At 37.3% G+C, this 14192-nt stretch overlaps 1 pseudogene; it reads left to right on the top strand.

Moving 5' to 3' along the window:
* Positions 1 to 11357: 11357 nt before the first annotated feature.
* LOC113300818 lies at positions 11358 to 11457 on the top strand (annotated as a pseudogene).
* Positions 11458 to 14192: the final 2735 nt, after the last annotated feature.

Raw genomic sequence — 14192 nt, 5'->3', positions numbered from 1 at the left:
GCTTGAGTAAAAATCAAATCCAGAGAGAGATATTAACTCCTTGAGATACTTTTATCTAGATTGAGTCTAACTGTCTAGTTGATTCTCTAGCAAAGTATTTCGGATTTAGTCCATACAAATTGCTAATCAAAATATTGGGTGGTGTTGTTAGACCCCCGCTTTTTCAATTGGTATTAGAGCAGGCAAACACGTTTAAGACCTAACAAGTCCGTGTTTGTAGCGATCTGACTCTATGGACAAGAGTACTATCTCTGACAATGCAACATCAGTACAGGACTACTCAGATAAGTTTCAAAAATATGAAACCACTGAGGAAAACTCCTTCTCGTCTCCTTCAACCGAATATGAATCCAACTGGAGGAAATCTCTTGATGAACAGTTGGATGATCTTTCGGATGATAGTGATTCTGAAGAAGGACATAGTCTTGATGAGGAAGTTTCTCAATACATCAAGTTGTTTAATCGTGAATTGAAGGAAACAAGGACAACTGCTTGCTTAAGAAAGTATATGAGTCCTCTCTGTCAAGAAAACAGAAAATTGAGAAAACTCTTCAAAGGTTATGATGGTGGATACAAACTGTTACAATCTACCGTTAAATATCATGAAGAAGAGGTTCGCTCAAAAAATCTGAATGTGATAATCTTCTTCGTAACCTCTTTATATTAAAAGAGAGACTTGCCGAAAGTGAAGTAAGATATGAATCTCAACAGAAGTATTTCAATGACAAAGAACGCAGTCTTCTTCTCAGAGAAAAGTCATTGGAAACCAAACTCAGTGCTGCTCTTAATAAGGTAAAATCACAGGAAGAGAATCTAAATAGGTTCGGTTCTAGCTCTACAAAACTGTCTTCTATGCTGGGAGCCTGTAAAAAACATCATGATAAACGTGGTCTGGGATATAAAGAAATAGACGCTCCTAACAGTGGTAAGACTAAGTTTGTTAAAGCTGTTAATATTTCTCCATGTGAAGAACCTGTGTCAGCTTGCAAAAACAAGGATTCTACCTCTTCTAAATCTGCTCAAAAGAGAACTACTGAACGTAGGTCCTTTAATTGCTATTACTGCGGAAACAAAGGACACTCTGAGCGAAGGTGTCGCCTTCGGATTAGGAATGAAAAACTTCACAGCATTCTTACTTGGATGTCTAAAGAAGTTGTTAAACCTATATCACAGATTGGAATCATTCCTGTCCGGCCTCAAGGAAAATACTGTGATAGGGCTTTTCCTAATTATGTATTCAAACCGAAGGTTACTACAATGGTGGAAGGAAGAACAAAAAAAGTGTGACAGATGTTGTAAATCAATCTGGAAGGAGAAAAAGGAACATGAGAAAGAAAAACGAGTCAAGTTCCCATAATGTTCTCAAAAAGGACCGTGAATCCAAGACTTCCAATTCAGACTTCTTACATGTGAACAATCGAGTCTCTGATCTTAAGATTCACATAAACAGACTGAGACAGAATATCAAGAAAACATGGAATGATGTTAAAACAGGTACTTCTAAATCTTCTCTTGATAATGCTTCTTCAACTAAACCAGGTAGTTTGTTAAACACCGATGAAAAGAAAAAGAAGAAGTGAATAATGATGAGCAAGATGCTCATGTTATTACTACCTGACATGTTCATGTTGCATCTCTTTTTAATTATTATTTTTTTGTTAAAAAGGGATGCTCATGGTTCTCAGGAGTTTCATCTTGAGAAAACTCTCAGGATTATACTGCATTCGATGTTACTTATTCCGTTTTCTCCTCAACATCTATTTCTCTTTATCTATGGGCTTCTTTGGTCTATCATAGGCCCGTTTCTCTAGTACACGCACCAACCCTCACGAACGTCTTGTTTCCTAGGTTTTGATGGAATCCCTTATTTTTATAATGTGTTCCAGAGGTGCAAAAAGATTTTCTAAAAAGTCTTTGTGGTGCACAATGGAGGGAAACAACAAGGTTGATGATGTTGAGCTATGTCCTATTGATATTTCCTGCTTTCATGCTCTTGATCATGAAAACGAAGACAAACTTCCAGTTCATATTTCTTCACAACTGGTAGGAAATCTTCTTGGAGACTTCAAGGTCGTTCGCGAACAACTTGGTATCGCAACACGAAATCTAGACTACCTAAAAGACGAACTAAGGAAGGAAACTGAGGAACTTTCTCTTGTTCAATCCCTGGTTGCAGACAAGATTTAGTCTTTCGTCTGATCTTAGTTCTAGTTGTTTGCCTAGTATGTCTTCTTTTTGGAATAGTTGGAAGAATAACTAGTGCTTTGAATAGCGATGATTGTGACTACACATAGCTATTTTTGTTTTCATCTTCTTATGTTATTTTTTAGGTTTATTGGTATTAAATTCTAAAAATATTTGGAGAATGATGTTATTGCAGTATTGATCTTTATGATTTTGTGATATTGCAATTTGTTTATGGGATATGCATTATTTACGTCTGTGAACTTGAAGGTCCCATATTGAGGTCAAAAGTAAAGTCGTTCATGAATTAGTATTCATATTTATGAAAGGACGAATGGACTTTTGATAATTACAAAAGTTATGCCTATGCAGTCATGTATTTGATGGAAAATATGATGATATCTTTTGTTTGACAAGGATAAAGTCTATTATATCGTTATGATGGAAAATAGAATAGATCCTTGTATGTTATTTACGGTATTGATCTTCATTGATCCATCATGTTATGTTTTACCGTGAAAGCTCCATTGAGTGTCTTATGTTTAGCATGATACAACTAAGTCGAGTATTCTTATTGGCTTGTTGGTTGTTCCATAAGATGCTATATGTCGATCATTAGAAACTAAATTAATCAACCACTTTGGTTATTTAGTTTGTACTCCATAAGTCTTCTTTATTATGTCGATTACATGTACGGTTAAGGTTGTCATATTCTATGATGAACTTAGTCGGGGTTCTATAAGTTCTCTTATGTTGAGCGCAAAATAATTAAATTGATTACTTCGATGATTAGTTTGGTTGTTTGTATTCCAATTAGATTAATTATAGGTTCTCTTGTAATTAATCTAGTTGAGACTTCCATATATTCCACAAATTCTTGTGTTGAGTATATGAACGGCTATACTAATCATGTTCTATTGGTTAATGTAGTCGTATATTCCGTAAGGTTTTCCTTATGTTGAGTATGTGAACTATTAAGTTAGTCATCTCCGTATGATTACCTTAGTCGTAGCTCCGTAAGTTTACTTATGTTGAACACTTTCAATTAAATTGATCACTTTTGTGGTTTGATTTAGTTGCGTTTTCAATTGAATTAATCATGGGTTTACTTGTGATTAATTTGGTTGAGATTTGGATATAGAAAATCATTCCTATGGTTTTTGGTGTCCAATTAAAAAATCCTTCTTTTCCTTCGAAATTAAGGTCGCTCTTGTTGTTCTTTCGGGAATGACATTAAATGGGGGAGAGTTCTTTTGAAATTGTGCTTAATTGTAATATCTTGCAGGGTGTGCGGCTGTGGAATTTTATAGGGGCTATCTTGTATCTTAGAACTCCTTGATGAATGCATTTAGCTTCGGCTTTATGATTGCATCTAAATTAAGTTGGTATGTATTTTTGTTTTAGTCTATGAAATGTCTCTTGTGGAAATTTCATTATGATCCCGTTCTTGTACCTTTGCCAATTATTGACAAAAAGGGGGAGAAATATTGTAGTTCACACTACAAATACATATGGTTTTCGGATCATTGTGTAAGGGGGAGTGGTTTCCATGATCGAGACGGAGTATTGACTAAGGGTAAGTGATACATATCACCGTAGTATTATTGTTAAAGTCGTGATACAGTTGGACTTTGATACTACATAATAATATTATGACACTGTATAATAATGATCGACAATCTCGATTTCTCTCATTGTTATACCTACGGATCTTCAACAACGGTGATGCTAAACTTAAAACCTTTGGGATCATTGGAGTACTTGGAAGGACGAAGATTTCAGGGAACGTTGACAATTAGACTATGGAATAGGAGCCACTAAAGTTTATCTTTTTTGTATTCCATATGTATTAATAGTTTTGTCACTAAAATTGACAAAGGGGGATATTGTTAGAGCATAGCTCGGTCGACCTCGCATGCGTTGCTATCTCAAGCATGTTTGTCAATGTTAGTGATTAAAACTATGAGTCTTGATTTCTAGCCTACATAGCTAAGTCTCAGACTAGGATAGAAAAGTGTTGTTGAGCTCAAGGACTTCATGGCGATTCATCATACAACGACGAAGATCTATACAAGGAACCGTGGAACTTCATCAATAAAAAGGTATGTGGAGACTTGAACTTATCTATCACCCAAAAGTATATCTATTCTATCTCCTACTTCTTATGAGACAAAAAGTTGTATGCTATATAGACTAGATCATACACATTTGACATTTCGAGATGAGCATTTATTGCTTATCTTTTATCTCGAAACCGTGTGTTGGAAAAGCGTTTCGCTTTGATCAAGTTTATCTTCACCTAGTGACGAAAGTCATGAAAAGTTTCAATCACTTTGAGAATTGCTCTGACGTGAACCGGTCTGTGAATAATGGCTACATAGCGTCCTCTGAGAATGTCTCAATGATTGAAATGAGAGTTTAGATTACATAACCATGTATTCATTGAACTGAAGTTTTCGAACTATGTTGATCAAGAGAAATCGGGAGGATTATGGAATTGGCTTGCCAAGTCCGCGAACCCAGTCCGCAGACTCAGTCCGCGAACTGTCGGAAGTTCTCGACCGAGAATTTCTGCTGGATTTTCCAAAACTCGTTTGTGTGCTAAGTCCGCGAACTGGCGGAAGTTCTCTTTCCGAGAATTTCTGCTGAGTTTGGAAAACTTAACCGATTAACTTAAGTCCGCGAACTTGTTTGTGAACTTAAGAGGTTATGATCTAAAGATGTGCTGTGAACATGAAACATTAAATTACTAAGGAATGTTTTATGCAAACCGTGGCTATAATGTTCATGAGCCGATTCAATCGAATCGAATCATCTTTGTTTCAATTGTGTCTTGTGTAGTTATATAAGATCTCATAGAAATTGAAAAACTCTTTAACTAGTTCATTTGAGTCAATTGAACTAGTTATGGTGAAGAAGAACAAGGTTAATATGAAATGCTCATATGGTTAACCTTTTGGGTTACTATGTTGAACCAACATACACGTACACGTTTGGGCATGGTTTTCACAAACCCAATAAACGTATATCTCAAGTGTGTGTGACAAGCTAAGTTTTCGATCTAACGGTTGAAAAATATTAGCTTGAATCTAAATCAGGTTTTCATATAACGGAGAATAAGGATTGCTTTGTACCTAAGGCAAAACCCTGATTTGAAGGCTAAATAAAGGAGACATCTAGCATTGTGCAAAACTAATCCCCACACGTCTGTGTGATACTAGTGCGCTCGCTAGAGTCGATTCTCCTTTAACCTTTGGTTTTCTTCTCTAAAACCAGGTTAATGACTTAAAGACTTCATTGGGATTGTGAAGCCAGAACGATACTACTTTTATCGTAGTTGTGTGATCTAATCTTGCGTCTTCTATCGTACGAGTACAATCGATTGATTGGCTTGAGATCGTGAGAGTTCTCCGATAGACAAGATAAAGAAGTCACAAACATCTTCGTCTCACTGTTTGTGATTCCTCGACAAACCGCCTATGTAGTCAGGAAGGATTCTAGAGAGGTGATTGATTAATCTAAGTTGTTCTTCGGGAATATAAGACCGGATTATCAATTGGTTCCTGTTCACCTTGATTTTATATCTTAATACGGAACAAAATCTGTGGGAGACGGATTTATCCTTTGATACACTTTTCTTTGTGAGACAGATCTGTTTATTATCAAGCCTGTGATTTTGGGTTGCAGCAACTTTTGGTTGTGGGTGAGATCAACTAAGGGAATCAAGTGCGTAGTATCCTGCTGGGATCAGAGGCATAGGAGTACAATTGTACCTTGGATCGGTTGGAGACTGATTGGGGTTCAACTATAGTAAAGTACGAAGTTAGCTTGGGGTAGGCTAGTGTTTGTAGCGGCTTAATACAGTGTGTCTTCAATCTGGACTAGGTCCCGGGGTTTTTCTGCATTTGCGGTTTCCTCGTTAACAAAATTTCTGGTGTCTGTGTTATTTCTTTTCCACATTATATTTTATATAATTGAAATAATACAGGTTGTGTGTTCCTGATCATCAATTGGAAATCCAACCTTTGGTTGTTGATTGATATTGATTGATCCTTGGACATTGGTCTTTGGTATCGTCCAAGTTATTCCTTTTATTTGATAAATACTTGCTATTGTTTTTAGCTTGAGTAAAAATCAAATCAAGAGAGAGATATTAACTCCTTGAGATACTTTTATCTAGATTGAGTCTAACTGTCTAGTTGATTCTCTAGCAAAGTATTTCGAAGTTAGTCCATACAGATTACTAATCGAAATATTGGGTGGTGTTGTTAGACCCCCGCTTTTTGAACATGTGCCACAAGTTTTTAGTGAAAAGGGAACCGATCCTATGGACATGTGCAATAAATACAAGTAGTTACCATAAGTATGTGGGGAACCGATCCTAGAGTCAACCGATTTTTTGGAAAGCTAGTGTGACTATGCACAGTACTCACATGGAGGTAGAACCGAAACTTGTTTTGATAGAACTGTGAAACCCATGATTTGTGTTTGAGTGTTTTTAATCAATCACATAATTCTTGAAAGTCAGATGAACCAATTCTAAACTCGTTTGGAAGTGCGGCAAATCGGTTTCAAGATTGTAAGTATGAAAGAGGACTTACAAAGTAATAATGTCGATATACTTTGAACATGTGCAGTAACGCTTATCTTTTATTGTTCAAAGATATTCCTTAATAGCTAAAGGAAAATCACGTATCGAAAGACAAGTTGAGAATCTTTTAATTAAGGTTTTTAATTTTATTTTTGAAAAATGAAAATTGGTAATGTGCATTTACTAATTGTAGATTTTCGAAGAGATTTTCGCTCAATGTTTGGACAAAGCATTTCCAGGAATTTTGGAAACCGAATCTGGAATATATTGCATATCTTGAGAATATTTTCGTTTTTGGAAATTCCTTGGTGTCGAAACTTCCTTTGTCTATAAATATCAAAGTTTACATTTCTAGCAAACTAATCCTCAGAGCCAGCAAAACTACCTAGTTGTGTTGTCACTGGTGGAGCCGCCTATTCGGAGAGGAAAGTAACCTAATTAGGCGAAATCTCTTACGACCGCTCGGTTTAAAGACTTCTTTGGGATTGAGAAGCTCTATTAGTACCGTTGGTGGTAAACTAGATAATTGCGGTTTATTATTAGTTTTCGATTGATTTGATTGACTAACGGTTGTTGAACTCTGATTGCACCTAGTTTGTTTATGCTTGAGAATCTTCTCTTCTGATATAATATTCACTCAAACTAGATCGATATTTCGACGGGGATCTTTAGACTGTTTATAGTTCTAAAGAGGTCTTGTGATAATCCATTGTTAACAGACTCCGTTCTGTGCGTGATTGATCATAAGAGATTCAAGTTGATTGTGTGCAGGTGTTTATTGAAGATCTAAGAAGATTTGAAGACAAAGATGAAAAAGCGTGGGTCTAACAACACCACCCAATATTTCGCTTAACAATCTGTATGGACTAACTCCGAAATACTTTGCTAGAGAATCAACTAGACAGTCAGACTCAATATAGATAAAAGTATCTCAAGGAGTTAATATCTCTCTCTTGATTTGATTTTTACTCAAGATAAAAACAATAGCGAGTCTTAATCAAATACAAGGAATAGTTGGACGGTACCAAAGACCAATGTCCAAGGATCAATCAATATCAATCAACAACCAAAGGTTAGATTTCCAATTGATGATCACGAACGCACAACCTGTATTATTTCAATTATATAAAATATAATGCGGAAAAGAAATAACACAGACACCAGAAATATTGTTAACGAGGAAACCGCAAATGCAGAAAAACCCCGGGACCACAGAATGAGTTGCTATCACTATTCAAAAACAATAGGATCCACCTAATCAATCTAGGTTTCGTATCCTTCTTAGACAAAAGATATTTCAAAGCAGCATGATCAGTATATATTACGATCTTAGAACCTAAGAGATAGGGTCTAAACTTGTCTAAGGCAAACACAATGGCTAACAGTTCCTTCTCCGTAGTGGTATATTTCAACTGGGCATCATTTAGAGTTTTGCTAGCATAGTAAATTACATGAAGTAACTTGTTTTCTCGCTGACCTAGCACAACACCAATAGCATAATCTGAAGCATCGCACATGATTTCAAAGGGTAGGTTCCAGTTGGGTGCCTGGACTATGGGGGCGGTAGTGATTAAAGTTTTAAGCTTCTTGAAAGCCTCTAAACAAGCATCATCAAAGACAAACTTAACATCTTTTGCAAGCAAATTGCAAAGAGGTCTAGAAATCAAGCTAAAATCCTTAATGAATCGACGATAAAAACCAGCATGCCCTAAGAATGACCTAATACATTTTACGGTTTTTGAGACCGGTAAAGTTTTAATAAGGTCAACTTTGGCTCTATCTACCTCTATACCCTTTGAAGATATGATATGCCCTAGAACAATTCCTGAACGAACCATGAAGTGACATTTCTCCCAATTAAGCACTAAATTCTTTTCCTTACACCTAATCAAAACTAATGACAAATGATGCAAGCACTCATCGAAAGACAAACCAAACACTGAAAAATCATCCATAAAGACCTCTAAGAACCGTTCTACCATGTCAGAAAATATGCTCATCATACAACGCTGAAAGGTCGCAGGGGCATTACATAGGCCGAAAGGCATGCGTCTATACGCAAAGGTACCAAAGGGACATGTAAAAGTGGTTTTCTCTTAGTCTTCTGGGGCAATAGGAACCTGATTATAACCGCAGTATCCATCTAAAAAGCAATAATGGCTACGTACAGCTAATCTCTCTAGCATTTGGTCGATCAAGGAAAGGGGAAAGTGGTCCTTCCTAGTGACCTTGTTCAATTTTCTATAGTCAATACAGACACGCAAACTCATGGTCATTCGGGTTGGGATTAACTCATTGTTATCATTCTGGACTACAGTAATACCGGATTTCTTGGGAACAACCTGAACGGGGCGGACCCACTTACTGTCTGAAATGGGGTAGATAATGCTTGCATCTAACAGCTTCAGAACCTCGGTTCGAACAACTTCTTTCATATTAGGGTTCAGTCGACGTTGCATCTCCATAGAAGGTTTGGTGTCACTCTCTAAATAGATATGATGCATACAATCAATAGGACTTATACCCTTAATGTCTTCTATGGTCCACCCTAAAGATTCCTTGTTATTCTGAAGGACAGTCACTAGCCTACTTTCCTGATCACTATCCAAGTCGGATGCTATAATCACAGGTAAAGTTTCAGAGGGGCCTAAAAACACATACTTCAGGGTATCTGGTAATAGTTTAAGGTCCAACTTGGGAGGCTTTTCCAACAAAGGAACTAGGGTAGACTCGGGAACGGGTAAAGGTTCGAACTTAGGTTTCCATCCATTACTAGTGTCTAACAAAGGGGTTGAATATAACAAATCATTCACCTCATTAATCACATCATCATCATCAAAATCAATCCCAAAGTGAGCTAGGAATTTCTCTAATGGATCTTCTATCAAAGTGTTTGGTAATGACTCCTCTACTAAGGTGCCTATCATGTTCACCTCTTCTACGCTCGAGTCATCCAGTTCCTGGGGTAGCTTACTAATGTGAAAGATGTTCAGCTCAATAGTCATATTACCAAAAGACAAATTCATAATACCAGTTCGACAGTTAATGATCGCATTGGATGTTGCTAAAAATGGGCGACCTAAATCACCGGTATCTGGTTCTCTGGGTCGGGGACAGGTTGGGTATCTAGGATAACAAAATCCACTGGATAAATAAACTTGTCGACCTCAATAAGAACATCCTCGATCATACCACGAGGAATTTTAACGGACCTATCAGCTAACTGGAGTGTCATCTGGGTAGGTTTCATCTCACCAAGTCCTAGCTTAAGGTACACATGGTATGGAAGTAAATTCACACTAGCTCCTAAGTCAAGCAAAGCTTTCTCAACACGGTGTTTACCTATTGTGCAAGAAATGGTAGGGGACCCTGGGTCTTTATACTTAGGAGTAGTGGTATTCTGAATAATGGAACTCATGTGACTAGATATGAAGACTTTCTTTTGGACATTAAGCTTACGCTTTCGTGTACACAAGTCCTTAAGGAACTTGGCATAAGCCCGAATCTGCTTAATCGCATCCAACAATGGTACGTTTATAGTAAATGCTTAAAAACCTCTAATATATCATTAAAGTTGGACTCCCTCTTAGTCGGAACTAGCAGTTAGGGAAACGGGGCTCTGGGAACAAAGCCGGGGTCAGCAGGACCCTCATTGGTCTCTTTGGAGACTCTATCAGTCTTCTCATTCTCTGGCTCAGAAGGGTGAACTACAGCATGTTCACTATTAGGCATGGAAACCTTGTTGTCTATCTCTCTACCGCTCCTAAGGGTTTTAATAGCATTTACATGATCGGATGGTCTTTCACCTATTTCATTAATTCCTCTAGGGTTTGGTTGAGTTTGCCTAGGAAACTTACCTCTTTCTCTTAATGACTCATTTATATGACTAACCTGGGTTTTCAACTCGGAAATAGCCTGAAAGTTAGCCTGACCTATTCTCTTATTTTCTTCTAAACCTTGAGCAACAGATTGCTGAAACTACATAGTGTTACGAGTTAACAAAGCAAGAGATCATTCTAAACTCATAATCTTCTTATCCGAAGGGTTCTGAAACTGTGTCTGGGCTGAAGGATTCTTAGGATAGCCAAAACCTGGGGGAGCTTGAGAGTTACTAGACTGACCTTGATTCTGGCCCTTAGACCAAGAAAGGTTGGGATGGTTTCTCCATCCAGGGTTATAGGTTTCTGAATAAGGGTCAAACTTCTGACGGTTATCGAATCTAGTGTTGTTATAAAGAGCATTGGCTTGCTCTTCAACAGTATGGTCTTCCCAAAAAGGCTCTATTCTACCACTAGAATGACCTAATTCCAACACTTCTAACCTTTTGGCTATGGATGCTATTTTAGCATATGACTCATAGGATCCTTCTACCCTATTGACATTTCCTCTACTTAGAAGAATTTTTTTCTGGGGTTCCCTATTATTTTCCCATTGTTGGGTCTTATTGGCGATTTCATTCAAAAATGTCATCGCCTCATCAACAGTTTTATTCTCAAACCCACTTGTGCATAAGGACTCAACCATGGTTGTTGTTGAATAATCTAAACCCTCGTAGAGGATATGAACTAACCTAACCTTCTCTAAACCATGATGAGGACATTGAGATATTAAGTCATTGAACCTTTCTAAATACCTATATAAAGATTCTCCCTCTTGTTGAGCAAAAGTAAAAATTTGTGTCCTAATAGACGATGTTTTGTTCCTTGGGAAAAACTTATGTATAAAGGCAGATGTAAGCTGTTCATAGGTTTCAATTGACTCATAATCCAAACTATAGAACCAAGATTTGGCTTTATCTTTTAAGGAAAAGGGGAATAACCTAAGTTTCAGTGCATCATCACTAAGGTTTTTAATCTTCAGAGTACTACATACTTCCTCAAATTCCCTAACATGAAAATAGGGTTATCATTCTCTTTTCCTAAAAAGGTTGGGAGCATCTGTAAAGTCCCAGGTTTGAGTTCATAATTTGCCTCGGTTTCATCTAACTTGATACAAGACGGACGAGAGGTCCTAGTTGGGTTCAATAAAGCTTTTAAAGTTGCCATTTCTGGCACTACCAAAGGACTAGGAGTACTTTCTTCACAAAGAAGCAGATTCTCAAAACTGAAGTTTCCAAAAACGGGGCTCTCTAAAGAAGAGTCTTCGAGCTCCCCGCCTTCACAAGATGAACTACTAGGTTTATCACTAATCAGACGACCTAGAGTGTTTCTTTTCCAAGCCCGTTCTCTAATGACCTCGGGCATACACTAGAAAAACAAAACTAAAACGAAAAGCCCTAAAAGGGAAGGGAAGTTCTATGCAAACACAAACAAGGCTGACTCCACCACAGCAAACCTACTGAATTCTAGCAAACAAAAAGCATGATGGCTCCACTTAGATTGTTTCTGGACCAGATTTTAATCCTTCGAAAGGGAATTCGTTACAATTTAACCAAACCCTTATGGAAACAGTCCGAGTCAAAGTAAGTTGAATTGAGGCGAGGGAAGCTCAGTGGAGCTTTGATACCCAAGGCATCACCGCTATCACAAGGCGGCGCAGTCACGCATTCAACTCACAGAAACCATCATGAACTTCGAAGTATGCTAAAAGAGTAACCAATATTTTTCGAACGAATTTCCTACTAAGATCGTTACCCTATAGGTCTCGTTCTATTCCAAATTATAAAGCTTAGGTTCGCGTTTGGTTTCGTTTTCCTAAGGCGGGCAAGAAGAGAACGGTGATGAAATCCGAACCCTTATCTTGTATGGCCAGTCCTTGCCCTTTACTAGGAATTTAAAACAACCGTTTTCAGTTCCTCAGCATATATGCAAACGAAGGAATACAGTAACTCGCTGACAGGGGATTCGCGAGTGTTTCGACAAACTTACCTCCCGTTCCAGACGGGGGATGAACCGTTGTCGTCGACTCGGGCCACAACTCCTATGTTGTGTACGAACCCGAGGGTCCAAGGTGATATCGTAATCACCGTCCTTCTCTGCAAACAATTTAATATTTAATCTACCCTTCCGTAAGGTTTAAAAAAAATTAAGGTCCAAATGTCAAAAGTCCAAAAGAAAGGTCCAAAAAATAAAGTGCAAAAAGAAAAAGAAAAATACAAAATAAAAAGAATTCCTAATACAATCTAATAAAATAACACTCTCTTTTTTTTTTCTCTCTTTTTCTATAAAATAAAAAAAAATTCTTCTTCTTTAGCTCCTTTCGCTTTTCCTTTTACTTCAAGTCTTTAAATATTCGCTAAAAGTTTTGGCAAAAATTTCTTTCGCTCCAAATTCCCAAAATCTGAAAGGAAAAGACAAAAACCCAAAAACGTAAAGAAGAACAAAAAAACTAAAAAAAATAAATAAATCTAAAAACTCTATCCTAAAGACAAGCCCGCGTCGGCGGCGCCAAAAATTGATGGTATTTTCAATGATGTTGTAGTAAAGAGTTCGTTGAGGCTTGTGAAGGCAATTAATTCTAGACTTAATAGAACTTAAAAATATAGAAAACTTAACTCAAAATTGATTTCAGGTGATTGGAAAATAACCAAGACACTAGAATCCACTATTACACATGACTGATGTCAAATATTTCATAACTCTAATTATCCTTTTAATCCTTTATTTCTTAATCCACAAATAATCAAACATATTCTCAAAAATTAATTGTATCCCCTAAGCATAGATTATCTAAGAACTCTGCAAAAGCAGTGATTGAGTGAATTATAATTAAATATTAGAGAAAATGAAATAGTTACCCATTGTTCATGTGTGAATAGCTTCATCCATTGCCTTGGTTACGAGAGAATTAGCCGCTTATCATGTTGGAAACACGCTCAAAAGTTGATTTCATTTATGCTCAAAGGGTTACAAATGATGAATAAGGGAGAATTATAATAAAAATCGGGTTTTCAACGCTTATAACTGTTGCAAAAACCGTTACAAAGAGCCGTTACTGTTGTTGTTGCGTTTTTAAGTCTGCCAGTAAACTGCGACCCACAGAATGAGTTGTTGTCACTATTCAAAAACGACTGCTGGTGCAGGTCCGCTCTTCGTGTTCTTCAGTTTTGCAGCAGCAGAAATGGCAGCTCTGCAAATTTGATTTTTTGCTCTGTGGTGCTCTTTTTCTCTCCCAATCTCTCCGTCTCTCTTCTCTATGATCCCCTCACCCTATATATACTCAACAACAGCAAAATATCACGCCATAACTCTCACAAATTTTCATTAAACTCGGCAGTGAAGAAAAATATTATGGGAATATTTTCTTCCCTGTTTTAGCTTCTCACGTGTTTCTACAGCTGCAAAATCTCCTCATTTATCTTCTTCACGGTCCAGAGTGTTGCTAGAGTCATCATACACGAGCAGAACACGCATAAATCTTCCAAAAACCGTGAACTATTCTTCTCGTGCACGGGCTGCCCTGATTCCTTGTCACGGAT

This window comes from Papaver somniferum, chromosome 7 (genome assembly GCF_003573695.1).
Source record: "Papaver somniferum cultivar HN1 chromosome 7, ASM357369v1, whole genome shotgun sequence".
Lineage (NCBI taxonomy): Eukaryota > Viridiplantae > Streptophyta > Magnoliopsida > Ranunculales > Papaveraceae > Papaver > Papaver somniferum.
The sequence above is the reverse complement of the archived record's forward strand: the minus strand, read 5'-3'. Positions and strand labels throughout refer to the sequence as shown.